Here is a 20222-nt window from a genome sequence, read left to right as displayed (position 1 = left end):
TCTCATCTGAGCACTGTTTTGTCTGAATATGAGACACAGGTCAATACTGAGACACGTGCCTCTCTCTGTAAAGTGTAATTTTTATTTTTAATCCCTTAAATATAGAGACATTTATGCGGAGGCACACTGTTTTTGTGCAAGTCTGGCTGTCTATTTCTGCAACTTATTTTAAGAATCAACTTTCAGATGAATATTAAAAATTGGTAAACTACTTGAGACAACTGATTACCGGGGCAAAGTAAAAAGAAAGCCAGATTTTGTTTAATATATTGGGTCGTCGGGAAAGTCATGACGCATTTTTGCATTGAAAAACATAGAAAAACACGTCATGACTTTCCCAACGACCCAATACATCAGGTCCTACAAGCATCATCCTCATACCAGCACCACATGGTGTGTGATTGCTCTCAGATGCTGTGCGTGTTGCTCCTACAGTCTCGGCTGTCCTCAGAAGAGCAGGATGGTTATGAATGACTTGACTTTGGTACCTCACAGACAAGTACTACTCTGAACTAGAGGAGGAAAAAGTCCTGTGGATATCAACAATAATCAAGTGCTGGGTATCACTTTATTTCTTGTAGCTATTTGAGCTTTTCTTGTACTGCATACTGATTATAATATAAAAATTATAGGTGACACTAAGAAAATTACAATATGTTAAACCACCTCCATTTCTTAACTTTTTTTTTTTTTTTACACTGAACAGGTCTGGTACACATGTGCCTCATAACTCTTCGTGTAGCTGCACAACACGTAAAATTTCATATTTTCCTTCCCCCAGTTACTCCCGCTACTTTCAAATAAATGTATAGTCCTGCCATGTCTTCCTCTGCCAACCTACTTTCAGTTACTTGCAAATGATTTTCCAGGATATATCTTTCACTTAAAACTGCCTTCCTCCTCCCTCCTTATTGCTAAAATTGCTCCTTTCTCATACATATTTGTATCTGGAAAATTTTCAGACCTCTAGAGGGAGTATTGATTCAGAGATGATACAAGGGAGACTATGGGTGTATCAGTTATGTGCTTTTTCATGACCTCAGTGTTGCTTGTGTGAGTGCATTTACTTTGCGAGAATTAATTGTGCACTTATTTGTATGCAGATCATTGGTATACTAGGGAACAGTCTCTGCGGGCTGGGGTATGGAGGCCTGATCCGGAGTTTTTTTGTCAATTCCCATGGTGTAAATACTCCCAATATGGCTGGCTTCAAAGGTTGAACTAACTTACAAGATTCCTTAAAATTTAACAGTTGGCTCTCATGAGTGGGGTTGAGCTAGCGCTAGCACACCATTGGTAATATAGTTTCATTTATAAAGTAATATTTAACAGTTTCATGTACTCCTTAAGACAACTGGGGCAGAGGTAGTAAATTGTTTTTGTTCGATTGTTATTAAATTTTTATCTTTGAATGGATTAGTGTTAGCTTTGTAAGTTTATATATTTTGACAATGTCTTCGTGCTGTAACTAATTTTATGATAACTGAAGATGATGGCAAGGAGAAAGTGTTACCACTTTCCCTGAGGATAAACTCTGAAAATATTATTATGATTGACTATAATATATTATATGTGATTCACTCTAAATAATTGTGCTTCATAGCTTGTAACTCATGAGTTCCTAAGTCTTTTTAGAGGAAGGAACAGTGAGCATTTCACTGAATGTGTGTTTGTCCCAGTGAATCATTTTTTTCTATTGCTTTTTTTTTTCATATTTTTGATCAATATTTTCAGTTATATGTGCCTTACAACAGAGAATACATATTTGGTGCTTGTTTTTAAGCCTGCTTGAATCAGATGCTGTTAGTTTGAACAAAGTCTAATTCTGGGAGAAAATTACAGAGTTTGAAAATTTATCTTTTCTAAATATTTCAAATGTGTTGACAAGCTCAATATTAAGATGAAGTTTTAAAACCATCAGCAATGGAACCAACATTGGCACTGTCTACATAATTGAAAAGGGATTTGACTATGGCTCTTAAAACTTTTGTGCATTTTCAGTGGTAATAGACTCTTGCCAATAGTCACAGAATGTTATAATGTGCTTTTCTGCTTTTGTAAAATTTCTTTTGTGGCCATACCAAAAGTCTTATTTCCAGGAGCAGTCTTCATCTGCCCTTTACTTAAACACACACACATGCCATATATTACACACACACACACACATATGTATATATATGTGGATATATATATATATATATGTGTATGTATATTTGCAATATATAAATAGTGCATTAAATGCTTTCCTTGACTCAATTTAAAAAATTTTTTTTACTCAATTACATTGCACTTGATTTTGTCCTTTTTACCACCTGCCAGTAGAAAACATCAAACAAATTCCTGAAACTTCCCAGCCATCCATTGTTTTCTGCTCACAGGTATCTGCATAAAATCCGTCCCAATGCTCTTTAAGGCTGACTTCAGCAGTTGGCATCGCTGTGAATGAGGTGGCTGGTTTGTGGATCTGGCTCCACAACCTGGCTTTTGTTTTCCAGCCTGTGCAGTAGGTTTACCAAGTGTTTCTCAGATCTCCTTTAAAGCAGGTGTCGGGAACATACCCGTGCATATATGTTAGTCCATGAAAACTTTTGTTCTGTGACTACTTCTGATGCACGGCTGCTTAAACCATCCAGCATGGCTCTGGGTGACTTCTACTGCTTGTGTTTGGAATCTACGAGGGCAGTAGCAAACCTTTCTGAGAAAGCTTTAGTTCCCTACCAAAAAAAGAAACAGTTTGTTTCATAGTGATGGATATGTATACGAGTATATATGTAGTGTGGTTACTTTTCATGTCTTTGCCATAAAGTTCCAAGTCATCCTCCTTCACACAGGATAGAAAGATTGTAAAAGCAGCCATCCAGCCTTTCTTTCATTTTGAAGGGGGTAGGCCTAGTGGCTCAGAAAGCCCCACTGGCGTTAAGGAGTCATCAGCACTGGACCTGCTGCTGTACGTTTATGTGGAGTAGCTGCCTGGCCAGTAAACCTGGAATCAAGAAAAAGCAAGCCTTGGCTGTGTAATTCTCTGTCTCTGATGTTAGACCGGTGACTTCCTTTTGAATTTTACTTTTCTCAATTGCAAAGTGAAACAAACACCTGTCCTACCTATTACAAGAGTTGTTATGGGGATGAAAGAGAGTACAGTATAACTGAAAACAGTGTAAAGTTGTACTGTTATTTTGTACTGTTATTGATACTGTTATTTTCCTAGCATAAGAGAGAAATTCACGACTTTGTTGTATGACTTGACATAATAAAGTGAAGAAACAGAATTGGAAGCGCCCTCACAGGTCATGGACTGTCACGTGCACTTGGTGTGTGGCTGCCTCCTCTAAGAGCGGGTTGGGTCCTTTAGTGTCACGTTGAGTACTCCTTGGAATTTCCTACTGCATGTGGCAGTTCATGCTATTTTTAGGCATACAGAATTCTATTACAAGTTCTTCCTTTTATTGAGCCAAGCCAATAGAGTTGATAAAGATAGAAATTAGTAGATATATCACATATTCATTAAAATATCATCTGGAATTAGGTCACTCTTCTGTCAAGTCACTGCACCTTTGGGTGTCTAATTTCTCATATCTGGGCAGTAAGAACCAAGTGGTATACAGGGAGTTGAGAAAGATGACGCAGTTATTGAAGTAGAAGAATGGGTTTATTATTTGAAAAGATGATGCATTGCTCATTTTGAACACATTAAAGCATGCCAGGCCCCATCACCTCACGACCTCACACCTATTAACATTTGGTGAACATTATTAGAGCATCTCTATGTGCATATATACATGTAAATAGAGATGGTTTTACAAAAATAGGGTCATATTTATGCTTTGTATTTCTAATGAAGTTATTTTTTACTTTGCTTCCAGAATAATGGAATGAATAGAAACTGAATTTAAACTGAAGGAATTTATTAATTTCAAATTAATGTCCTCTCACCAAAGTGATGCTATTACTTACGAGTTAAGGAAAAGAAAAATGATTTTGAGTTCTGCTCATTCTGTTTTTTTTCTAAATGACTGAATTTAACTTTAAATAGCATCTTTTGACTTTTTCCTAAGAAAGATGGGAAAAATTCATGATATTTTCTGACTTTCCTTTTCCCTCTTCTTGTTGTACTACCTTTTTCAAATTAAGGTTATTACCCTTTATTCCTGATTGTTAATCATAATTATCAAAGCTATTTCATCTTAATTCTTATTTTTCTCAAATATGGAAACATTGCTTTACTGTCATTTGGTGTCACTGTGAAGGCTGAAGCCAACTGATGTTTCATTTGTTCTTGTTTTGCTTTTTGATCATATGTCCATAGACTATTTTTAGTAAGCTAGAAGTTCAGTAATTTCATTGATTTTTGTCCTGGTTTTTATCATGCTGTATTGATTTTTCTTGGATCCTGCCATTAAACTCTCAGAAGTAACATCTGTTTTTATGTCTTCAGATTTTAAAATTATAATTAAAGTATATTTTCTCTTTGTTTTGTTCCGTTTAGTGACGCTGATAATACGTGTAATGTTTTGCCTTGGATTTCTGTATCTGTGGTCTTCACCTTTAACTTTTTAATTTCACTTCCTGTGCCTTCCCATTAAACACTTTTTTTTCTTATTGTGTTTTCAGTCAAATTTCTTATTATTGTTTAGTTCTCGAAGTGACTGTAGTATTTCATAGCCTTGTTAGCTTATTTTCATCTGTTTCATTTATCCTGTATTATATCATTTGAACTCTGTACTTCTTCCTTGGATATTTTTATCTAAAGAAAGACCTCCTTTTTTTTTGAGTCTATAAAGTGTTGTCTAAATTTTGTATCTGTTTCCTTGAGTAGTTTCTCCTGTGATGTTTGTTCTTCACTGGACTTTTGCTGTTTACATTTCTGTCTTGCTTTTGATAATTGCTGCTTTTATGCACTGTTCCCTTGGGGCATCTCTGATTATTACCCATCTTTAAATGGGTCAGTAGTTGGCAATATTGCGGGTAGTATCGTGGGCAGGAGCACGAGCTGTTTGGTTAGGAGCTAGAAGAGTCCAAATCTTTGAGTTGAGTTTGTTATTTGAATACTCTCCAAATAAAGGTGCCCTTTACTGAGTCTTCCCTCTGTTTCCATTACACGGCAGAGCCTCTTAAGACAAAGACTCCTGTCTCCCTTCCTTCTGCCGCTACCAGGAGACCCGCTTGACGACAGCACTAAACTCTGAAAACGCCGTGTCTGTTTGCTCTTCCAGCACCACTCTCTCTGCTTTTTTTCACTGGAATAGACCTGTCATACCTGTGAGTTTTACTTTTAGGAAATTCTGTGTCTTGATGGAGATCTGAAGAGACATGTATCCGTTCCCAGTGGCCTCCCAGATTTCATGGTTTTTGACAGGTTTGCCTGATTGGCAATCTGAGTTTCTGACTGTTTTTACTTTCACTAAAGATGGTGTTTTTTTCCTCTTTTTTCTAAATTCATTTTAAATGTTTTCAGGGAGTTTTAAAGGAAGTTTTAATGTTGCAATTTTAAAATAAGTAATATTTTAGACACGTTTAAGTGATCCACGGAGAGAGTATTGAAGTAAGAGCTTGGCTCTGTACTCCGGCCTCCTGGGTTTCAATCCTGGCTCTGTCAGGGCTTCGCCTGAAATCTGTATTTTATTGTCATGTCTGTGATGCGGGGATAATGATGATGATGATGATACCTATTCCATAAAGTTGTTGTGAGGGTTAAATGAGAAAAAAGAAAGCAAAAGCATTTGCTTATTGCCTGGAAGTTACTAGGTGCTCATTAAAATGGCCATTTTTATTATTTGAAGCTGTACGAAGAGAATTTTCTGCTCAGGCCAGTATTTACATACAGTAATACCTTGGTATGTGAGCGTAATTCATTCCAGAAACAAACTACTCGTATTGCAAGACATCGCTCGTTTACCACGTTAAAATGTATTAGAAATGTTTGCTCGTCTTGCGGAACACTCACAAACCACGTTACTCGCAATCCAAGGTTTTACTGTATTCTTTTGACTGAAGATATGCTGAGATGTATTAGTATGCCTGGGGATACTAGGTGCCCTGTTTAATATGTCAGCTTTGGTTTTAGGGTGTGACTGGAGACTTCCAAATTGTTACTCTATAAGGAATAGATACATCTGGCTTTCTCTCAGAGGAAATAAAATCCTTGAAGACATTGGATATGCTGTGCTAGTTGGTACACATGCTATTTGGTTCACTCACAGAATGTTGACAACTTCTGTTGTATTGGGGTTCTTCATAGGAACAGACCAATAGAAGATTTTATATATATTTTTTCTCTTCCATGAATATGTGATTTATTATAAGGAATTGGTTCATGTGATTATGGAGACTTAGAAGTCCCATGATAGACCATCTGCAAGCTTGCGACTCAGGAAATCCAGTGGTGTAATCCCAAAGGCCTGAGAACCGGGGAAACCATTGCAATGGGGTAAATCCAAGTCCACGTCCAGGAGAAGGCTGATGTCCCAGCTTAAGCAGGCAAGAAGGGACTGTTTTCTCTCTCCTTCTACTTCATGTCCTATTCAGGCTCTCAACAGTTTGGATGAGGCCCACCCACAATCTTCTTTCCTGAGTCCGCTGACTCAAATGCTAATCTCATTCAGAAATACCCTCACACACACCCCAGAAATAATGTTTAATGTGGGCACCCTGTTGACCAGTCAAGCTGTTACATAAAATGAACTATCACATCTATCCTGTACTGTGATGAAATCCAGCAGTCATGTATTTAGCATTTAATATTTGTTAGACACTGGACTACAAAGACAAAGTATATTTAGCCTCAGCCCTCGAATCTTCATCATTTTAGGGACAGGCAAATAGCTTACTACAATTTGATGTGATTCTTGCTACAATATATTTAATAAAACCTGGGGAGTTGGTGTGGGCCATGGACATCTTTACATATGAAGTGACGTTGACCTGGGTCTTGTATGGCAGTATCACATTGCCTGGAAGAACTGGGAACAACCAAGAAAAGTTACAACCTTTTGTTTAAAAAAAATTTCTTTATAAATAGAAAATCATATTTTCTTTCCTTTGGACATACTGGTGCCCTGCACAGTTTCTTCTTGGCATTAAGGGTAAGTGTGATATCTTTAAATATTTCAGCTAGAATCTGTTGAGGCTCATTTATGTGTCCAAATAATTTTCTTTCTCCCATCCTGTCTTTCCCCTCCCCCTCTGTCTCCCTGTGTCTCTTACTCTCTCATTTGCTCTCTGCCACTGGTTCATGTATTTTCATTCTCTGGCCACTTGATTGTAGTAGTTCATCAGCTAAGTTTTGTGTCATCCTATTTAGAGTACATTACCAAAGTAGTTTATATAATATATATTTTACCAGAAGATTTTGAGGGATCATAAAAATGAGCATCTCTTAAACATAACCATTTTAGTTAATATTTTGATTTAGTGAGAACAGTATGGTATTAAAGCAACATAGTAATTGCTTATTAAAAGCATTTATTAAAGTACACTATCTACCTGGTTAATTTTGTACATCAACATCTGTACGTTAAAAAAATAATAGTAACCGCCTTACCCTCTCCCAAGCTATGTTAGGTGAAAATTGTTTTAACTGTTCTCCAAAGAGACTTTTATTTAATAAGATCATGAATAATTGTTGACAACAAGTTCAGTTCTGTATCTTATACATAACTTAGTTCTTCAGTATACCTTATTGCCTAATGGAAGTAAGACTCACAAATATTCCAATTTAAAGTCCAATTTAACTGATTATTGATAGTCAACATGCTTCATTTTCCTGGAACTAGTTATGGTGCTAAATTCTGTACCAGTCAGGGAAACAGAATCATGGGAATGGTATAGAATATGGGCTTTATTATCAGGATTTGGCCTCATTTATTTGTAGGAGCTATTTTAAGCAAGTCGCTTTTGCATATTTAGTGCTAGGCCTGAAGTCATCAGGGCCGGCAGTCAGGAAGGGAGGAGGAGGAGGAAGTGAGGCCGAATAAGACAAACCGAAAACTGAGGATGAGCTGGAGTCACACAGATTCTCACTGCCTACAAGCCTCCGACCTCGGTGATGCCGGGAAGCCGGCGCCCTTCACGGAGTGAAACACATCCTGGCCTGAGAATCACATGCTGATGGAGTTCCTGTGGGCCGATGTGTCCCAGCAAGGTGGGCCAGCACATCAGTGAGCGTGTGTGCGAGCGACGCTTGCGTCTGCAGCCCTGCCGTTCACTTGCTGAGTGGGAAATGAGTGTGACTGCGGCTGCACTGCCTTCTGAATCTTACCCAGGTGTCTCTTATAACCCAGGAACTGTGGAACTATGTGGGGAAGCCGGTGCCGCGGCATGCAGATTGAGCTCACCTAGGTTGTGACAGTATATCCACCGAGTCCCACGTTGTTGGTCCCTGCTCACCCACAGGTCTCCTTCTCCATCCTCCCCTCCACCTGAGTATGGTAGATCATGCACCTTTTTTGAGGCTGGCATGCTTTCCTTGATCTGCTTGCCGTCTGAGGACCTGAAGCCCTGCTCCTAGGTGGAGATGGCGGCCCACGCAGAGAAAGCTCATCTGCTCTGGACCATCAGCTGCCCAGACCGACTGTCTCTGAGCTCTGCTCATCTCTTGAGAAACTGCAGGATCGTGTGGCCTCATGTGGTACTTGACTCCGTTACTGGTATCAGCAGTGGCCGAGGCCAGTCTGCTCCCTAGATTTTCACTGTGCACCTTAATGCCTAGACCAGTTAGGCTCAGGCCAGGGCCATGGAGCCACAGGGAGCTGCTGTTGAGAGCACAGGATAGACAAAATGTAGCATGAGAACAAGGGGGATTCTGATTTGGTGCATGGTGGAAATGCATGAGTTGTCTGGACATCAGGGGCTTATCCGGTAGTCAAGTTTGGAACAAAATTACAAGCGAGAATGAGATGGAGAGTTTATATTCCGAGAATGAATGAATAATATCAGATATAGTAGAAGGTTAGAGGTGAGGCTGACAGTACCTGTTGGGCGGTTTCTGGAGGACAGCTAATAAGGAGGCAGGTATTAATTCCCACTGGACTCATGAACCAGGAGGCACTAATGCAGGAGGGAAGGACGGAGTGGGTGGTTCAAGGGCAAAGGGCAACACGAGTGGAAGCATGCCCCACCGAGAGTTGGGGCCACAGGGCTGGAACGGCACGTGACCCCTCGTCTCACATGTCAAGTCGTCTGTCTTGGGGAGCTTTCCTTGAGGTCTGTGTTGAGCCATGCATGCTACAGGACTAGGAAATCCTGTACAACAGGACTTCCTGGAACAAAGATCAAGGGAGTACTTGGTGAGGTGAGTGAAGGTAGACAGGGAGAGGGTACTAGCCTCTTACTGGATTCAGGGAGGAAAAAAAGGAAAGCTTTTGGAAACAACCTATTTTAAATTCCCAGAATTGCATCTATAACCCCAAGAAGGATACAACTTTAATTTGTGATTTAGAGTAAATTCAGAAGTAGAGTTCTAATTAGAGAATAAAAACAATTAGGTTGCTAAAAAAAGATCAGTTACTGGTAGACTATCCCAGCTTATACATTTATGCTGTGTGTGTGTGTGTGTGTGTGTGTGTGTGTGTGTGAGTGGAAAGAGAGAGAGAGAGAGAGAGAGAGAGAGAGAGAAATTGAGAGAAATTGAGATATATTTTCTAGTTTATGGATAAATGCTTGCTACATTTTTCAAAACTTTACATTTTTTATATAATTCCTCAATTTATTTTTAACTGAATTACAAATGTAATTCACATTGCGTAAATACCAGCATCACATGAATTAAGACCCTTTACCTGGTTAATTCCTTTTGTAGACTCAGTTTTTCAAGTGGTGACTACTGACGGGGGTTAATGTTCCAAACACTATATATGAAGGACAGAAAATGCTGTCTGAAGAGTCTATCATATTTATGCTTGTAAACTCCTCTCTCCTCCACAATACACTTAACTCACTCTAAAAAGGAGAAAGTGGTGAAAATGGGTGGGAGTCTGGCTGCTGGGCCAGATTTATTCTTTCCACCTGTGACAACTTTTATCAGTTTCTAAAATACTAAAGGACCTGCTGAAGGTTGCAAAGCCATAGCAGCACTGCATACATCTATTCTCTGTTATGTAACATTTATTTGTATTTAATTTCTAAAAGCACTATTCAGAGTAGAAGGCCCCAGTAGAGAAATTATTGTGGAGATGGTACTTGTGAAAAGATCTGTGTGTGGGGTAGGGGGGTGGGGGAAGACTGAGTGGTTACAGGTAGAGCAAAATTTATTTTTTAAAGCAATTTAATGATAGATTTACATTTAAAATTTCTGGTCCTATGCTAGGACTGAAATGCATCTTCAGTGCGTACATGTCTAACTAGATAATGATTGCAGCACCAACTTACCTTTCAACTCTCCTCATAGGGTTTGAAGAAAAGATATCAGATATTCAAAGGTGGACCTGGCCTGCAATTTGGTCGTTCCACAGCTCACTGCTGGCTAGCGTGGTGCAAGTTATCAAGGGGAGGCGCAAAGAGAAAAGGCCAAGAGATTTGTGTGTCGCAACTAAGAGTGAGAGTTGACACATCTTCCCCAGTGCTAATCAATTCTACAAGAGCTGCTTATGTTTTTGTTCCGCCAGAAGCAATATATGTTGTTGTAATGTAAGAATTTAATTATGGTGGGGAAGTGTCTGATGCTTTTTGCATGAGAAATGGAACCTCAAAAGCTTATTTTGCCTGTAACTGTGCAACCGAGACACCATGAAAGCCCCTGCTTTAGAAACTGCTGTTGACAACAGTTTATTTTGTCCACATTGAAATGTGTTGGCAGGGTGAGAGGGGAACCTTAGTGGGACCAGTGGCTTAGCTCATTGTCATTCTTTTTATGTCAGCTTGGTTTTGTTAAGGAGTTTAGGATGCAAAGTCTGTGCTTTAAGATGATGCTATTGGCATCAGGAGTAGCTTCTTCCTAGATATTCTTCTCAAGTAATGCTGAAAATTTCAAACATTTATCTTAGAATGTAGAAATTTGGAGTTGGATGGTACTGTAAGAATTATCTCATTCAACTGGATGATGGAAATAGGGGAAAGATCAGTAAAAATGAAGCTACTTGCTCACAGTTCCACAGTCCATCGTAGACTGGCAGGTTTGGGAAAAAGAAAGGCATGAAGAGACATGGTTACTTATATGAGGTGTGATCAAACAATACAGTGAATGTTTAAATAAAAAAATTATTACAGTACAAGGCACATTGCCATTAATTCCCCTCAAAATACTCCCTCTCGCTTCGAACACACTTATCCCATCATTCTTTCTACTTGCTGAAGCAGTTCTGGAAGTCCTCTTTCTTGAGTGTCTTTAGTTGCACTGTCATGGCTGCCTTGATGCCCTGAATCATTTTGACTTTGGGGAAGAGCCAGAAGTTACATGGTGCCAGGTCCGGTGACTAAAGTGGATGAGGACACACCGTAATGTTTTTGTTGGACAGAAATTGCCATACCAGAAGCGATGTGTGACACGGAGTGTTGTCATGATGGAAGACGATTTACAGCACACTTTAAAACACACCTCTCAACCGTCGCTCACACCTACTGACTATACCGAATGAGTTGAATCTTGTCACACATTGTTACTAAGGTTCGTCGCACCGCTTCCCGTATTGAAGATCCCTGCCTTTCTGTTGGATGGCACTGGGCAGCAGCATTTACTGTATGTTTTCATCACCATGGAAAGGCTCCGTGTTACACATCATTTCTGGTATGTGGCAATTTCTGTCAAATAAAAACATTACGGTGTGTCCTCATCCACCTACTTCACCGGATCTGGCACCGTGTGACTTCTGGCTCTTCCCCAAAGTCAAAACAATTCAGGACATGGAGGCAGCCCTGACAGCACAACTAAACACAGTCATGAAAAAGGGACTTCCAGAACTGGTCCAGCAAGTGGCAAGAAAGATGGGATAAGTGTGTTCGGAGCGAGGGGGAGTATTTTAAGGGGGATTAATGGCAATGTGTATTTTATTGTAATATATTTTTTTTTAATTTAAACTTTCACTGTAGTTTTGTTTTTAATATTTTATTGGGGAATTGGGGGAGGGGAACAGTGTTGGGGAATTGGGAAGGGGACCAGCCAAGTTGTTGTTCTTCAGTTTTCATTGTGGAGGGTGCCAGTTGTCATCTGGCTTCCCTTCGGCAGCTCGTGGCCTCTAAGCTCAAGGTGCTGTGTTTAATCTTAGTTGCGGGTGGGTGTAGCCATCATCCCATGCGGGAGTCGAACCAGCAGCCTTGTTAAGAGTGCACGCCCTATCCACTGAGCCATCCAGGTGGCAGCTCAGCTCAAGGTGCTGAGTTCAGTCTTAGTTGCAGGTGGGTGTAGCCCACCATCGAACAGGCAATCTTATTACACCACCTGAGCCATCCTGCCACCTGATGGCAACTCAGTGACAATTCAGCTCAGGTGCAGCATCACTGACCCATGTGGGAATCGAACCGGTGGCCCTGTTGCTCAGAGCTCATGCTCTTAAGCCAACTCTTAACCAGCTGAGCCACTTGGCCGCCCTTCACCGTAGTTTTTGATCACATCTCATAATTTACAGATTTTAAGATCCGGTGTAAGCAAGTACGTTAAACTTCTTCCTATTTCTGAATTTAAAGCAAAAGGTACACAATAGATCTTTTTTTAATGAATGTTTGAATAAACACATAGATGGAGTATGAATGAGAACAAAAGAGAATGAGAGGCAGTACAAACAGATCTCTGTTACTTCCTGCTTTGAAAAAAAGTGTTAAAGAGCATTATCATGTCTGATGGAAGAGAGAGAAAGCTAACATCCTGAAAAATTGACAAATGGATCAGACAAAACCTGAAGCACTGAAAATTTCTTTTATTAAGTTTGTTTGACTTTTCCAGTAAGAAGTAGTGAGGGAAAAGGTCTGGTTTACAGGCGTTACTTTTATATTACATACTAGATATGTAATTGATTGGAATTTTAGATTTTTAGATAAAAATACTTGTTTTATTAATAAAAGAATTAATTAAAATTTTATTTTATTTTTATTTATTTATTTTAAAGATTTTTTTTTTTGAGGAATTGGGGGAGGGAACAGCGTTGGGGAATAGGGGCAGGGGAACAGACAAGTTGCTGTCCTTTTGGTCGTCAGTCTAGTTGAGGACGTCGCTTCACTGGCCCATGTTGGTATTATCATTGCGCTCTTCCCGGGTGAGGCAGTCGCTCGCCGGCCACTGGATGGTTGCCCACGGCAGCTCACACCAGCTCACATTGGCTGCCACTCATGGTAGCTCACGGCAGCCCACTGCAGCCCACTGCAGCCCATGCCATTGCTGGCAACTCACGGCAGCGCAGCTCCAGGTCGAGCTGTTGTTCACCATCTTAGCTGTAGAGGTGCAGCGTCACTGGCCATGTGGGATCCGAACCAGTGGCCCTGCTGCTCAGATCTTGTGCTCCCAAGCCAACTCTTAACCAATAAGCCATTCGGCTGGCCCCTAATTTTTTTTTTAAATGAGCATACAAGGATAATGTTGCAACTGAAAACCCAGTTCTTAAATTTCAAGATTTCCTTTTAGTAAATTATTGAACAATTAGCAAACTTATCTGCTGTGTAGAACTCCCTACCTGGTCTCGGGAAAAGCAGTAAACTTGTATTCTGAACGTTTACCCACTAGTCAAGCAAGCAAAAGATGTAAATCTGTTTAATGTTCATCAATTAAATGTGTTTGCTGTTCCTCCTGATTCTTTTCCATGGCTCTTTCATTCTGAGTTATTTCTTTTAATTTGTCTCTTGGTCCACTAGATTTCATTGTCAAGTAATTTTACAAAAATATCATATGTTCTGCATTCCCTAAGATATTTTATGTTTGAACATACAATCAGCTACTTTTATACTCTAAGGTCAGGTTGATTTAATAAAATAATTGGGTGACATTTTTCCTCAGAACTCTGTGGAAATTTAGTGCCAGAGTTCTTCCGACACTGAATGTTCCTCTGAACAGTGAGGCTAGTCTGATCCTCCCCCCTTCCCAACGTCCTGACTTCATTGTAAGTGAATTGCTCTTTCCTGCCGGAACACCTGCAGAGTCTTTTTTCTTTTTCTTCAAGTTCAATGACTTAAGGATACAACTTATTTTGGATCATTCTGTATCCATTTTTTCCTGGAACACTGCTATTTCAATCTGTTCTTTCCTCACATTAGGGAAAATGTGTACTATTATTACTTGAAATATTTTTCTAGTCAGTTCTTTGGGTTTTTTTTCTAGAGGACCAGCAATTTTTAGTTTGTTTTTCATGACTGTTATTTTTTATCCATTAAAAATAAATATATTCATCTTTCTCCTCTCTATTAACTATAATAAAATTGAGCCATTTTTCTGACAGTAATTCAGTTTTTAGCCATATCTTCTCTCATTTTTAGCCATGCCTCCTCATACCCTTGCTGTTTTTATTTTATTTATTAGTACTGAGTTGCTGTATTTTTGAACTTCAGTATGTTTTGATGGCTCTGCAACATCTTTTTAATTTCTGTTGTTTAATCATTTCACCTTTGAGCCCCTGTTCACTAATAATCATTTGTTTTTTTTTAAGTACCCCTATAATGTGAAACTTTCCATTTTAGGTTGTGTTTTCTTTAGGACTGAGTGCTTTCCCACCTCCTTTGCACACTTGTTACCTTCCTTTCCTATCCCGCTTGTATTGTTTCCTTCTTTTTATCCTATCACATGTTTACATATTTCCCATTTCATTCATTTCTTCTTGTCAAAATGAGTAGATATTTGCTAGGATATATTCTTGATTAATCTTTCTTCCCTTTTTTCATATTGTAGTTGAGACCTATCTATTTTCTCTTGGGTGCTACATTTTGAGAATTAATTTTTGCCTCTTCCATTTGGCTGTAATTCACGGTGAGGAGTGAAATGGAGCCTTTTCAGAGGAAATAGAGGAGGGAAAAGGCTCAGCTGGATTATGTACAAGCTGTGTCACATGTCCTGTGCCTTCCGCCCCCATTTTGACCATGCATGGACAATGATGTCCTTTCAAAGGGGCGCTCAGGTATAAAATGTCCTTACAAAGGCATGCAAACTATTTCTGTACCTTCCGGCTAAGTGGCATGAAGCTACTCCTTAGGGAGCTGGTGGTGTTTTGTTTCATATTGTGGCTTCCCTCTTTACACATGTGATCCCTGTAGCATTTTTTTTGTTTGTTTTTAGAACCGAAAATTTCTCCACAGGGTAATTATTTTAAGTATTTAAGGTTACTTTGCGGCCAATATAGGCATCTTCAATGTTAAATAACAAAGTCAATTTTACACAGTTTCTTGAGCAAAATATATTTAGAAATAGTAAATGGGCTTTACGTTTCTCCATTTTGTATATGGCTATTGCACCATTTTCTGTTACTAACGTAGAAACAACTTAAGTATGAAGTGCATATCATTTAAAATTAGTCTTTCATTAGGCATCCCGATTTTCTGTTATTTTGGGTGTTTCAATTTAAAGTGATGAAGTAGTTATAGGTACATAGCTGTATGGAATCGTCATGTGCAGTACCTTGTAAAACCATACTCTTCACTGTGTTTATCTCAAGGAAGGGGAATGATTCTTTTTTTTTTTTATTTTGGTACTGATATAAATCCAGTTCTCGCACGGGCAAAACCTGCACAGTCTTCAGTGTGCGTCCGGTGATTCATTAAGTCTTTCCGAGTCCAGAGGGCAGCCGCCGGTCATGCAAGGGCAGCATTTGAGCCCGGAGCCTGTCACCTTCTATTGATCTACCACTTATTTGTTTCATTTATGTTTGAAGTTGCTCCAGTGTAGTTGTGATTACTGTGAATTCCATCTGAGACATACAAGATGATCAAAATAAATTGAAATTTATAAAATTTACAAAAACACCCCCAAAATCGGCCTTCACAGCCAGTTTATTATGTTTATGTTTGAATGCAATTGGTGTTAGAGTCACTTTAATTGAGATAGCTCTTAAGGAAGTTATTTGTCTTGTTTTAAAGATTGACTGTCTGTGACTCAGGAACCACCATGCTGTTCTAAATGATTATTACGAATCAATCATATTGAAATTTTATTGATAGGATTAATTATAAAGAGTCACACTTTAAAGACTATTTTAAAGACTTACCATGTTTCTTCAATGGAACATTCACAATGAAAATGTATCAGGATAATTGGGGAGGTTTCAATTATTGTTAGCGTTTCTTTATCCTCATGAATCAAAACTCACAATGTTAGAGGAGTTGTAAAATTCTCACGCAAAAATTATGTCTTTAACAGGTGGCCATGATTTTACATGCTCGTGCATATTGCTTTTTCTCTTCTTTTTGTCAAAGTAAAGTATTCTAGAGTTTTAAGGTTTTCTTTGGCATAGCTTGACATTTCTTTTCCTGGGAGTCTTTATGTACCATTCAGTTTGATTTAATAAATATTTATTGATTACATAACACCAAAAGTATGATTGATTGGGCCAGTGTTTTTGTGCAGTCAGTTAATCTGTGAGTGGAAGACAAACCAGCCAACAACCAAAAACTTGAAACCCCTCTTTTTTTCCTTTGAGTGATCTGATCAATTCAGGTAAAATAAACAAAAACAAAAAACATCTGTTCACTCTATTCCTAGTTCATAGTGCCACCATGAATGTAGTATTTTTATTGCCATCAGTAGTTACATAGAATTTAATGGAAGATTAGTGATGATGAAACCCATATAACAAGAAGTTTCCTTGTTTTGAGCCCCACGAGAAATATTCACCATGCATTTCTTAATCCGGGGCCTTAAAGTAATCAGGTTCATAATTTACAGTTTAGCAACTTTTCCTATCTTGGAGAATATTGTCATGGAAGTGGAACTAAACCAGAAAAGGGTGATGTAACCCAGACAAATTATATATATATATATATATATGCATTACATCGTTCCTAAGAACAGGAGTCAGTATATCTCCGTTCTCTTACAGCATTACTGCTCCTGCATTAGAGGTTGGAAGCTTGTCAGCGGCTCCGTCTGGCATTTGGTCCCAGAGTTTATTTTCTTAAGAAAGTTCACAAATGTGGATTGCCTTATGTCTCTCCCCAAATTAATAACCTCAATATAAAACCTTTTAAATGTGTTTGTGTTTGATTGCTTATTAGAAGTCTCTGGCAAGTGAAGCCTTTAATTTATAATGCTTAACTTCTTGACTCCCTGCTTCATTGCATCTTTTTTGTTTTTTTTGGCTTCTATTCTTATTGATATATTGCATATTTTTAAAAATAGCACAGTTTTTTATCCCTTGCCAAGTTCTGATAACTTTATCATCTTGTGGTATTTATGTTTATAATTTTTTAACATTTGCAGTTGGTATAAATTTAACTTTGAAAACCACTAACAACTCTTTTGTTTTTCAAGGATGCCCGCCCACAGATGATATTAACATTTTTTTTTGCAGTTTATGCAATTTTGTTTAAAAAACATTCTCCACCCTTCTGCTACTTCCAGCCCTTGATTTAACCCACTAAAAATGGGTACTTTTGACAGCATCTGCACTGGGAAATGATTTCCAAAGAAAACATTTGTTCGAACATACAAACGATTTATTTGGGTACATCTAAGAGCCTAAATATTTGATTCAGCTGCCAGTATGTGCTTTATTGGCTAATGTTTCTACAGTGTTTCTGCATTTGTATAGGCTAGCGGCCAAGTTGTCCGACAGCCTGGTACCTCTTGGGGAGTGGAAGTGGGTGTGTATATGGGGAGTTGGTAGCACTACAGTGTTCCTGTGTGTAACCAGTTGGCGTACTTGTGTGTTAGAACTGGCAGAAGCTGACCCCATCAACACGGAAGCATATACATACGAACAAGCTTCCTCAGTCTGTCCAAAGTAGCTTTTGAGGAAGACTTCTCAGATCCCTTGTGACATTTATCCAGGGAAGTCAGTTTATTGGGCAACTTATTCGATCATATGGTATCTAATGTAATTAAGGCACAGTACATTTAGATCTAATACGTTATTATTGTGCAAAGATATATTGTAAAAGAAGCTATGTGTGTAGTGCTTTATTGTTTATGAAGGGCATTGTCATGTTTTTTTTCTCATTTGATCAATCAAAAAATAACTTCTGAGGTAGATGGTGTTATGTCTATTGGCAAGATAAGAAATAAGCCAGACAAGCTGGCTGGAAATGTGGACACTGTGGGTTTAAATCCTCACTAGCAGGTTCCACCTCCTATGTCCTTGCACTGTGCCTTACAGGAAATAAGTCCTGGCCAATGGAAGATGGACTGACTCAATGCAATACAAAATTGTGTCAAGTATGTATCAAATTAAGGACCCAGGAACTCTGCTTGTACCACCAACATCAGGCGGCCTATCAGTAACAAGCGTTTGTTGATCCCAACTAAGCACTGCGGGATTTGTAAAGTTTTGATTAGATGAGGTCTGAAACTATAAGTAAGTCTCTATATAATAAGAACAAAAAATGGATAAGTGAAAGTGCACGTTTGTACATGATCTAAGATAGATGTAAATAATATGTTTCCTCTTTCTTGTGTGGATACTGCATTAAAGGAAGAAGATTCGATGGTAGCCCTATGAAGACGACTTTGAGAATGGCTTAGTGTTAGGTAACTGAGATCACTGGGAAGGCTTCTGTTGCACGTATGCACCAGTGCTTTCTACAGACGTGCTTGGTGCCAAGCAGTGTGCTGGGGACTGGGGATACAAAGGTAATTAATATATAGGGTTCAGCCCCGAGGAGGAATTTACAATCCAGGGGAAACCCCTGAACACAGTAGAGGAAATGACTCTTTCAGTTTGGTACATGTTATGGACTGAATTGTGTCTCCCCAAAACTAGTATGTTATGTTGAAGCTGTAACCTGCAATGTGATGGTATTTGCAGGCGGGGCCTTTAGGTGGTAATTAGATCACGAGGGCGGGTCGCTCATGATGAGATTAGTACCTTTAGAAGAAGAGATACAGAGATGTCCCTCTGTCCATGTGCGAACACAGCAAGAGGATGGCTATTTGCAAGTGGAGAAGAGTGGCCGAGGCCTTACCAGGAACCAAATAAACCAGCGCCTTAATTTTAGACTTCTTAGCCCCTCCAAACTGTGAGAAACTAATTTCTGTGGTTTAAGCCACCCAGTCTATATTTTGTTATAGCAGCCTGCGCTGATGAATACAGTAAAGATAGAGGAATCTTCACAGACCCATATATGAACAAGGGCTTAAAGGATGAGTAGGAGTTCTGTCATCAAATAGGGACACGGGGACAAGGTATTCCCCCCCAAGATAAACTAAATGTGGGCATGCCCTGCTGTGAAAAGCGGAATGTAAACGACTCCAGTAGTTGTACACGGGCTGACCTGAATTAAGGCTGTAACAGTAGAGATAGTAAGCGTGGGTGGTATGGAGAGACATTTCAGAGCTGGCATCCATATAACTTTGTAACTGATCAGAAAGTGAGAAGAATCAAGGGAATTTCTAGATTCCTCATTTGGTACACAATGATACCATTAATATGAGTAGAGAATAATGGAGAAGAAAAGGAAGTAGATTTTTGAAAGTGTGGGGTAGGGAGAGAAATAAGTGGGGCGAGGAGGCTTTATAGACTTTCTGAGACACTTTGTAACTTAGGGGAAATACAAGGAGAGCTTACAATGGCGAATAGGGATCTGTAACTCAGGAGAGAGGTAGGACCTGGAGATGGATTATCTGTCTAGAAATGGAATTATGGCAGTGAGCATAACTTGGATTTCTCGGGGGAGAATGTGAAAAATGGAAGAGATGCAGACTCAGGTTTGGGTTCTATAGGCTTCTGAAGGTGATACTGAATGTGTAATAGATGGAAATTATGTGTTAGGGACTCCAGAAAAATAAAAGATGAATAAATTACATTCCTTTGAGCAGTTTTCAGAAATAGTCTTTATATTTTGCCAAGTATTTTCACAAAACCATCTCTGAGAAAATTTTTTAAGTAATTTCATCACCTAAACAAATAAGGCAAAAGAAAATCTCAAAATTAGAGGACTCATTTTGCAGTCAGTTTACTGACAGACATAGATGATGACATATATAAATTCTACTCTTGGGTGGCCTGAAATAGAGCTGTATCAAATAATTATTTGCGTTGAGAATATTAGGTAAAATAGAAGCATACAGAAATCTAGGGACATATCATTAATAGGGTCTTATATATCCAGAAACCATAGCTACCTGAGACCCCACCAATGACTGAGAATTATACAGGTAAGGCCTC

At 38.9% G+C, this 20222-nt stretch overlaps 1 protein-coding gene across 6 annotated transcripts in view; it reads left to right on the top strand.

Moving 5' to 3' along the window:
• Positions 1-20222, top strand: part of KLF12 (KLF transcription factor 12) — a 529300-nt gene that overhangs the window by 244862 nt on the left and 264216 nt on the right. Inside the window, exon 3 of one of the 6 annotated variants that reach the window (XM_019652144.1) lies at positions 412-560. The exons of the other annotated variants lie outside the window; for them this stretch is intronic. The gene's annotated coding sequence lies outside the window, so the exon portion shown is untranslated. The remainder of the gene's footprint in view (positions 1-411; positions 561-20222) is intronic. 6 annotated transcript variants of the gene reach the window in all.

The sequence above is a fragment of the Hipposideros armiger genome, unplaced genomic scaffold (genome assembly GCF_001890085.2).
Source record: "Hipposideros armiger isolate ML-2016 unplaced genomic scaffold, ASM189008v1 scaffold_174, whole genome shotgun sequence".
Lineage (NCBI taxonomy): Eukaryota > Metazoa > Chordata > Mammalia > Chiroptera > Hipposideridae > Hipposideros > Hipposideros armiger.
Note: the sequence above shows the minus strand (reverse complement) of the source record. Positions and strands in the feature narration are given on the sequence as shown.